This window comes from Oreochromis niloticus, unplaced genomic scaffold, assembly GCF_001858045.2.
Source record: "Oreochromis niloticus isolate F11D_XX unplaced genomic scaffold, O_niloticus_UMD_NMBU tig00001767_pilon, whole genome shotgun sequence".
Classification (NCBI taxonomy): Eukaryota; Metazoa; Chordata; class Actinopteri; order Cichliformes; family Cichlidae; genus Oreochromis; species Oreochromis niloticus.
Window position 1 is genome coordinate 138,350 of NW_020327468.1, and position 9,556 is coordinate 147,905.

Sequence of the window (9,556 nt, forward strand, 5' to 3'; positions counted from 1 at the left end):
GTCTTAGCTGGACTTATTTTTCGTTTATATGGGCCGATGATGCTGGTCGATGTGGAAAAAATAACTGAGTTGTTTGGTGGTGGAGCTACAACAGAGGGCAGCTATCCACCGGTGTGTGACAGAAAGGACATGCCGCGAACGAGACATACAAGGCGGTGAGGGTACCGCCGATCGACCGGTGTTTGCTAACGCGGAGGTCAATCGTGGATCAGGGAAAGCGAAGGCAGGAGCGTGAGGTGAACTGAATTTCAGGTAAGAAGTTATGACCTGCACTCTATTTGGGTCAGATATAAACCGAGTTTAGGTGTAGTTTATTTTCGTTGTGCTGACTTTTTCAATCACTTACAATAACTCGTACTGCGTGCTAGCTAGCACTACGGAGTTTGTATACAGCTGTGTGCGCCCTAAGTTACCGATGTTACCGATGTTGAACTTTATGACAGCCTCCCCTGTCATTCTCTCGCCTGTTGAAACTTCAGTCATGAAACTGATCAATGATCGGCTTTTCTCTCTTGTTTGTTTATCGCGCTAAACAACAGCAGCACGTTTAAGCTTGATCAGCTGTTGTTAGAATTCTTTTGATTTTAATTTCTGGTATCAGCTGATGTTTGCTGGAGCATGAAGATGAAATCAGGAGATGTCCTTACTGAATCATCAGAGCTGAACTGGTGATGGAGAAACAGGTTTACCCTTAGGTGACATGAATGAGTTGAAGGGAAGTTATGAACTGTTTCTGACAGACAAATATACACCAAGCTCCTTTTTTTGTGTAGCTGACAGCTGGTAACTGTGCAGGGGCGGATCTAGCAAAGCTTTTGCCAGGGGCCAGGTAGGGCATTAACAGAGAAAGGTGGACATAAAGATATACTTTTCTTTCTTACTCTCATATAAAATATTTAGCTTTTATTAATAGTTATCTGAATCTTACAACCAAAGTTTGTATAATAATACACAAGATTGGCTGTAGACCATTGTTCATCATTCAGAACACTGTGTAAAAATAACAAAAAACAAAAAGTGAATGCAAAAGTGCATAAATATTTATTTTACGTGTTTGATGTGTGTGGCGGGGCGTGGTCTGCAGTGCCGCTGCAGGGGAGGTGGACCCACCTGAGCGGCACCTGCAATCACGCCTCTCAGGCGTAGTCTGTGCTCTCTCGGCTGTTTTTGGGTGTGTGTCGGGCTGTGAGTTGAAAAGCTACAGCCGGCTGTTTGGGTACACCAACCATGTGTGAAAAGTGGTCCATAACGTAATGCTTCAAAGCGTGTTCATGCAAACATTGTCGGATCTGCCGTGGTACAATGGGACTTCTGCTCATGAACCTGTGTGCACAGCGTCTGCAAATCGGCGCTGTACGAAGTAACTTCATCTTTACACAAAACTGTAAGCTGTTATCTGTGAAGCGTGAGCGGTGTTTGTTTTTACCATAGTTCATGGTGGAGAATGGGTGCTCTTCTGAGTTTTGCTCTCTGTAGCTATATGAATGGCAAACTACACTGAATAGCAGCGGCATAGGCACACATAAAATTTCTTCTGAAATTTTCGCTTTCTAGTTATTATTATTCTCCATCTTCCGCCTAAATTTCGGCACGTATCACGCCCCGCAGTTTTGAGAAAAGCTTCATATATGTTACCTCATTTTGTGCGGCTGGATCTGGAATGGTGTGCTATGACTTTTGGTGTTTATGAATTTATAGTTTTTAAATATTAATATTTTAGTGAAAATTTTCCCGCGCTCCTCTGCCAAACAGTTTTGACATTAGGATTACATATGTTAGATCATTTTGTGCGGCTGGAGCTGGACTATTATGTTGTGACTTTTGGTGTTTATGACTTTTATAGTTTTTTAAATATTAATATTTTAGTACAAATTTAGGCCAATTCATCTTTTGGCGCCAAATAAACAGACTTCATTTGTGGTGTCTTGGCTCTCTCTAGTGGTATACCGGGAGTAGTACAGCCGAAAAGATTTATCCTTGTGTTGAAAACTCCATATCCCACAATTCATAGCACGCCTCTACAGAGTGAACAATGGCGGCCACCACTTCGTTTTATATGTCTTTTATTCGTGTTTCTAGGTCACAAAATAAACTTTTAAGATATTTTCAGGCGAGAATGTAGGTGTGTAAACTTCAAATATCTGCTTGTTTTATCAAGACATCCCATATTTAGCGACAGTGCTCTGACTACGTTGGTCCTGCCTGACAGCTAGCCGGCTACCTAGCTAGCTGCCGCACTTGGCTGCAAATGGATAGCGAGGGGACTCTCTCTGTCGTTTCACCTCCCCGGTCTCTCGCAAATGCTCGCACAGAATCGGAGTTACAGCTGGATGTGGAAAAATAACTGAGTTGTTTGGTGGTGCTATAATGCGGAGCTACAACAGTGGGCAGCTATCCACCGGTGTATGACAGAAAGGACATGCCGCGACCGCCGATCGACAGGTGTTTGCTAACGCGGAGGTCAATCATGGATCAGGGAAAGCGAAGGCAGGAGCGTGAGGTGAACTGAATTTCAGGTAAGAAGTTATGACCTGCACTCTATTTGGGTCAGATATAAACCGAGTTTAGGTGTAGTTTATTTAGCAGCAGTTCTCTTATGTGTTGCTGATAGCCGGCTAGCTAGCTAGCTAGCGCCGCTAGCATAGTTAGCTAGCACCGCTAGCGACCCTTCGTGAAAAGCACCCAGGCTTGGCTTATATTGAGGCGGGTGAAACTCGTGTCAGCACCCGGTCGCTCGCCGACAGTATGTGTTTTAGCTGGACTTATTTTTCGTTTATATGGACCGATGATTTATTTATTATTCATTTTAGTAACGGTATAAACAGTGAAAGGTGGTGGATTGGCCAGATGTAAACTTCAAATATCTGCTCGTGTTACCAAGACATCCCATATTAGCTCTGATGTTTTCGGTGCCTGCAAAGAGCTAGACAGGTAGTTAGCTAACCCGAGCTGGCTGTCTTTTTGACTCAGGGTCATAGCTGGACTTATTTTTCGTTTTTATGAGCCGATGAGGGGTTTTTTTTAGTAACGGTACAAACAGTGAAAGGCGGTGGATTGTCCAGATGCTGGTCGTTGTGGAAAAAATAACTGAATTGTTTGGTAGTCGCTGACGCGGAGCTACAACCGAGGGCAGCTATCCACCGGTGTGTGTCAGAAAGAACATGCGGGAACGAGGCGGCGAGGTGACCGCCGATCGACCGGTGGTAGATCGTGGATCAGGGAAACCGAAGGCAGGAGAAGCAGGCGGCTGCCGGTCGGAGCGTGAGGTGAACTGAATTTCAGGTAAGAAGTTATGACCTGAACTCTATTTGGGTCAGATATAAACCGAGTTTAGGTGTAGTTTATTTTCGTTGTGCTGACTTTTTACAATCAGTTATAATAACTCGTACTGCGTGGTAGCTAGCACGATGGAGTTTCTATACAGCTGTGTGCGCGCTAAGTTACTGATGTTGAACTTTATGACAGCCTCCCCTGTCATTCTCTCGCCTGTTGAAACTTCAGTCATGAAACTGATCAATGATCGGCTTTTCTCTCTTGTTTGTTTATCGCGCTAAACAACAGCAGCACGTTTAAGCTTGATCAGCTGTTGTTAGAATTCATTTGATTTTAATTTCTAGTATCAGCTGATGTTTGCTGGAGCCACAGCTGTAGAAGCGGCTGGTCGAAACCAGGAGATGACCTTACTGAATCATCAGAGCTGAACTGGTGATGGAGAAACAGGTTTACCTTTTTTTTAGGTGACATGAATGAGTTGAAGGGAAGTTATGAACTGTTTCTGAGAGAAATAACCACCAAGCTCCTTTTTTATTTAGCTGACAGCTGGTAACTGTGCAGGGGCGGATCTAGCAAAGCTTTTGCCAGGGGGCCAGGTAGGGCATTAACAGAGAAAGGTGGACACAAAGATATACTTTTCTTTCTTACTCTCATACAGGGAGTGCAGAATTATTAGGCAAGTTGTATTTTTGAGGAATAATTTTATTATTGAACAACAACCATGTTCTCAATGAACCCAAAAAACACATTAATATCAAAGCTGAATGTTTTCGGAAGTAGTTTTTAGTTTGTGTTTAGTTTTAGCTATTTTAGGGGATATCTGTGTGTGCAGGTGACTATTACTGTGCATAATTATTAGGCAACTTAACAAAAAACAAATATATACCCATTTCAATTATTTATTTTTACCAGTGAAACCAATATAACAGCTCCACATTCACAAATATACATTTCTGACATTCAAAAACAAAACAAAAACAAATCAGCCACCAATATAGCCACCTTTCTTTGCAAGGACACTCAAAAGCCTGCCATCCATGGATTCTGTCAGTGTTTTGATCTGTTCACCATCAACATTGCGTGCAGCAGCAACCACAGCCTCCCAGACACTGTTCAGAGAGGTGTACTGTTTTCCCTCCTTGTAAATCTCACATTTGATGATGGACCACAGGTTCTCAATGGGGTTCAGATCAGGTGAACAAGGAGGCCATGTCATTAGTTTTTCTTCTTTTATACCCTTTCTTGCCAGCCACGCTGTGGAGTACTTGGACGCGTGTGATGGAGCATTGTCCTGCATGAAAATCATGTTTTTCTTGAAGGATGCAGACTTCTTCCTGTACCACTGCTTGAAGAAGGTGTCTTCCAGAAACTGGCAGCAGGACTGGGAGTTGAGCTTGACTCCATCCTCAACCCGAAAAGGCCCCACAAGCTCATCTTTGATGATACCAGCCCAAACCAGTACTCCACCTCCACCTTGCTGGCGTCTGAGTGGGACTGGAGCTCTCTGCCCTTTACCAATCCAGCCACGGGCCCATCCATCTGGCCCATCAAGACTCACTCTCATTTCATCAGTCCATAAAACCTTAGAAAAATCAGTCTTGAGATATTTCTTGGCCCAGTCTTGACGTTTCAGCTTGTGTGTCTTGTTCAGTGGTGGTCGTCTTTCAGCCTTTCTTACCTTGGCCATGTCTCTGAGTATTGCACACCTTGTGCTTTTGGGCACTCCAGTGATGTTGCAGCTCTGAAATATGGCCAAACTGGTGGCAAGTGGCATCTTGGCAGCTGCACGCTTGACTTTTCTCAGTTCATGGGCAGTTATTTTGCGCCTTGGTTTTTCCACACGCTTCTTGCGACCCTGTTGACTATTTTGAATGAAACGCTTGATTGTTTGATGATCACGCTTCAGAAGCTTTGCAATTTTAAGACTGCCGCATCCCTCTGCAAGATATCTCACTATTTTTGACTTTTCTGAGCCTGTCAAGTCCTTCTTTTGACCCATTTTGCCAAAGGAAAGGAAGCTGCCTAATAATTATGCACACCTGATATAGGGTGTTGATGTCATTAGACCACACCCCTTCTCATTACAGAGATGCACATCACCTAATATGCTTAATTGGTAGTGGGCTTTCGAGCCTATACAGCTTGCAGTAAGACAACATGCATGAAGAGGATGATGTGGACAAAATACTCATTTGCCTAATAATTCTGCACACCCTGTATAAAATATTTAGCTTTTATTAAATAGTTATCTGAATCTTACAACCAAAGTTTGTATAATAATACACAAGATTGGCTGTAGACCATTGTTCATCATTCAGAACACTGTGTAAAAATAACAAAAACAAAAAGTGAATGCAAAAGTGCATAAATATTTATTTTACGTGTTTGATGTGTGTGGCGGGGCGTGGTCTGCAGTGCCGCTGCAGGGGAGGTGGACCCACCTGAGCGGCACCTGCAATCACGCCTCTCGGGCGTAGTCTGTGCTCTCTCGGCTGTTTTTGAGTGTGTGTCGGGCTGTGAGTTGAAAAGCTACAGCCGGCTGTGTGGGTAAACCAACCATGTATGAAAAGTGGTCCATAACGTAATGCTTCAAAGCGTGTTCATGCAAACATTGTCGGGTCTGCCGTGGTACAATGGGACTTCTGCTCATGAACCTGTGTGCACAGCGTCTGCAAATCGGCGCTGTACGAAGTAACTTCATCTTTACACAAAACTGTAAGCTGTCATCTGTGAAGCGTGAGCGGTGTTTGTTTTTACCATAGTTCATGTTGGAGAATGGCTGCTCTTCTGAGTTTTGCTCTCTGTAGCCGTATGAATGGCAAACTACAGTGATTAGCAGCGGCATAGGCACACATAAAATTTCTTCTGAAATTTTCGCTTTCTAGTTATTATTATTATTCTCCAGTTTCCGCCTGAAATTTTGCAGCGAATCTCGCCTCGCAGTTTTGAGACAAGCTTCATATATGTTACCTCATTTTGTGCGGCCGGATCTGGAATGGTGTGCTATGACTTTTGGTGTTTATGAATTTTATAGTTTTTTAAATATTAATATTTTAGTGAAAATTTTCCCGCGCTCCTCTGCCAAACAGTTTTGACATTAGGGTTACATATGTTAGATCATTTTGTGCGGCTGGAGCTGGACTATTATGTTATGACTTTTGGTGTTTATAACTTTTATAGTTTTTTAAATATTAATATTTTAGTGCAAATTTAGGCCAATTCATCTTTTGGCGCCAAATAAACAGACTTCATTTGTGGTGTGTTGGCTCTCTCTAGTGGTATGCCGGGAGTGGTACAGCCTGTGTACCCTTATTTGGATTACCGTAATGATGACAATTTCAACGGTGCGCACAGCGTCGCTGCTTTCAGGAGCCCTTGGAATTTTTAAGGTTGCGCAAATCATTCAAAAGTTACGGTAATGCTTGGTGGAAAACTCAATATCCCACAATTCATAGCACGCCTCTACAGAGTGAACAATGGCGGCCACCACTTCGTTTTATATGTCTTTTATTCGTGTTTCTAGGTCACAAAATAAGCTTTTAAGATATTTTCAGGCGAGAATGTAGGTGTGTAAACTTCAAATATCTGCTTGTTTTATCAAGACATCCCATATTTAGCGACAGTGCTCTGACTACGTCGGTCCTGCCTGACAGCTAGCCGGCTACCTAGCTGGCTACCTAGCTAGCTGCCGCACTTGGCTGCAAATGGATAGCGAGGGGACTCTCTCTGTCGTTTCACCTCCCTGGTCTCTCGCAAATGCTCGCATAGAATCGGAGTTACAGCTGGATGTGGAAAAAATAACTGAGTTGTTTGGTGGTGGAGCTACAACAGAGGGCAGCTACCCACCGGTGTGTGACAGAAAGGACATGCCGCCAACGAGACATATGAGGCCGGGCAGGCGATTGCTAACGCGGTGGTCAATCATGGATCAGGGAAAGCGAAGGCAGGAGCGTGAGGTGAACTGAATTTCAGGTAAGAAGTTATGAACTGCACTCTATTTGGGTCAGATATAAACCGAGTTTAGGTGTAGTTTATTTAGCAGCAGTTCTCTTATGTGTTGCTGATAGCCGGCTAGCTAGCTAGCGCCGCTAGCATAGTTAGCTCGCGCCGCTAGCAACCCTTCGTGAAAAAGCACCCAGGCTTGGCTTATATTGAGGCGGGTGAAACTCGTGTCAGCACCCGGTCGCTCTCTATTTGGGTCAGATATAAACCGAGTTTAGGTGTAGTTTATTTAGCAGCAGTTCTCTTATGTGTTGCTGATAGCCGGCTAGCTAGCTAGCGCCGCTAGCATAGTTAGCTCGCGCCGCTAGCAACCCTTCGTGAAAAAGCACCCAGGCTTGGCTTATATTGAGGCGGGTGAAACTCGTGTCAGCACCCGGTCGCTCTCTATTTGGGTCAGATATAAACCGAGTTTAGGTGTAATTTATTTTCGTTGACCTTTTACAATCGTAATGCCACGGGAGTTTATATACAGCTGTGTGCGTACTAAGTTACTGACGTTGGACTTTATTTTATTCATTAGGGTTAGTTCATAGAGTTGCCGTACAAACGGAATCGTCCCACATTCAGAGAAAACATTATGATTTATTCTGTCGTTACGAAGCCTCCCCTGTCATTCTCTCGCGTGTTGAAACGTCAATCATGAAACTGATCAATGATCGGCTGTTCGCTCTTATTTATCGCGCTAAACAACAGCAGCACGTTTAAGCTTGATCAGCTGTTGTTAGAATTCTTTTGATTTTAATTTCTAGTATCAGCTGATGTTTGCTGGAGCATGAAGATGAAATCAGGAGATGTCCTTACTGAATCATCAGAGCTGAACTGGTGATGGAGAAACAGGTTTACACTTTAGGTGACATGAATGAGTTGAAGGGAAGTTATGAGTTGTTTCTGAGAGACAAAGACCAAGCTCCTTTTTTGTGTAGCTGACAGCTGGTAACTGTGCAGGGGCGGATCTAGCAAAGCTTTTAGGGGGGGGGAAGCTAGGGCATTAACAGAGAAAGGTGGACACAAAGATATACTTTTCTTTCTTACTCTCATATAAAATATTTAGCTTTTATTAAATAGTTATCTGAATCTCACAACCAAAGTTTGTATAATAATACACAGGATTGGCTGTAGACCATTGTTCATAATTCAGAACACTGTGTAAAAATAACAAAAAACAAAAAGTGAATGCATGTGTGAAAAGTGGTCTATAATGTAATGCTTCAAAGTGTGTTCATGCAAACATTGTCGGGTCTGCCGTGGTACAATGGGACTTCTGCTCATGAACCTGTGTGCACAGCGTCTGCAAATCGGCGCTGTACAAAGTAACTTCATCTTTACACAAAACTGTAAGCTGTCATCTGTGAAGCGTGAGCGGTGTTTGTTTTTACCATAGTTCATGGTGGAGAATGGCTGCTCTTCTGAGTTTTGCTCTCTGTAGCCGTATGAATGGCAAACTACAGTGATTAGCAGCGGCATAGGCACACATAAAATTTCTTCTGAAATTTTCGCTTTCTAGTTTTACATAACACTCCATCACTTCTACCCGTTCCCATGCAAGGGGTGACTGAAGCATGCACAGTATGATAGATAGCTAGATAGATAGATAGATATAGATATATATATATAGATATATATATATATATATATATATAGATATATAGATATATATATATATATATATATAAGGAAGGATCCTGTCTATCCCGTAATATACGCTGAATTCTGAAAACTCTCCTTATCAATCTTGCACCTTCCTTGCTCGCGTACAAACGGACAGGACATGGCTGCGACAGACTTCCCAAATCCACCTTCGCTTTTATAGCCGTGGTCTCTCATCTTGATTACACGAAATAATTTACTATTACTACTCTAAAATATGAATTACATCTGAAATAATCACATACATGTAATAGAATGATTAATAGTACATTTCCATTTTTTTAGGAAATGACCTGTATGTATCTGTATGAAATCAATGAAAGAATCAAATGCTGCATTATCTTTAGTTACATTGATAATATTTATTTATGGTAAAACAGTGGAGAAATGTCGCTGTTGCTTTCGTATAAATGAAGCGGATATACCTGAGTGGCCGCGATCTAATCCTGTTTACATAAAGTAAGCCTGCTCCCGAGCAGGTTTACGCTTACGGATCTGTTGCTATGACAGCAAGTCCCGGATGACCTTCGGAGAACCAAACGATCCAAGATCACGCGAAATCGTCAACAATCAAATCCAGCTAACTTACTTAGCGAGGTACGAAGAACGGATGCCAGATCTCATGTAACCATGG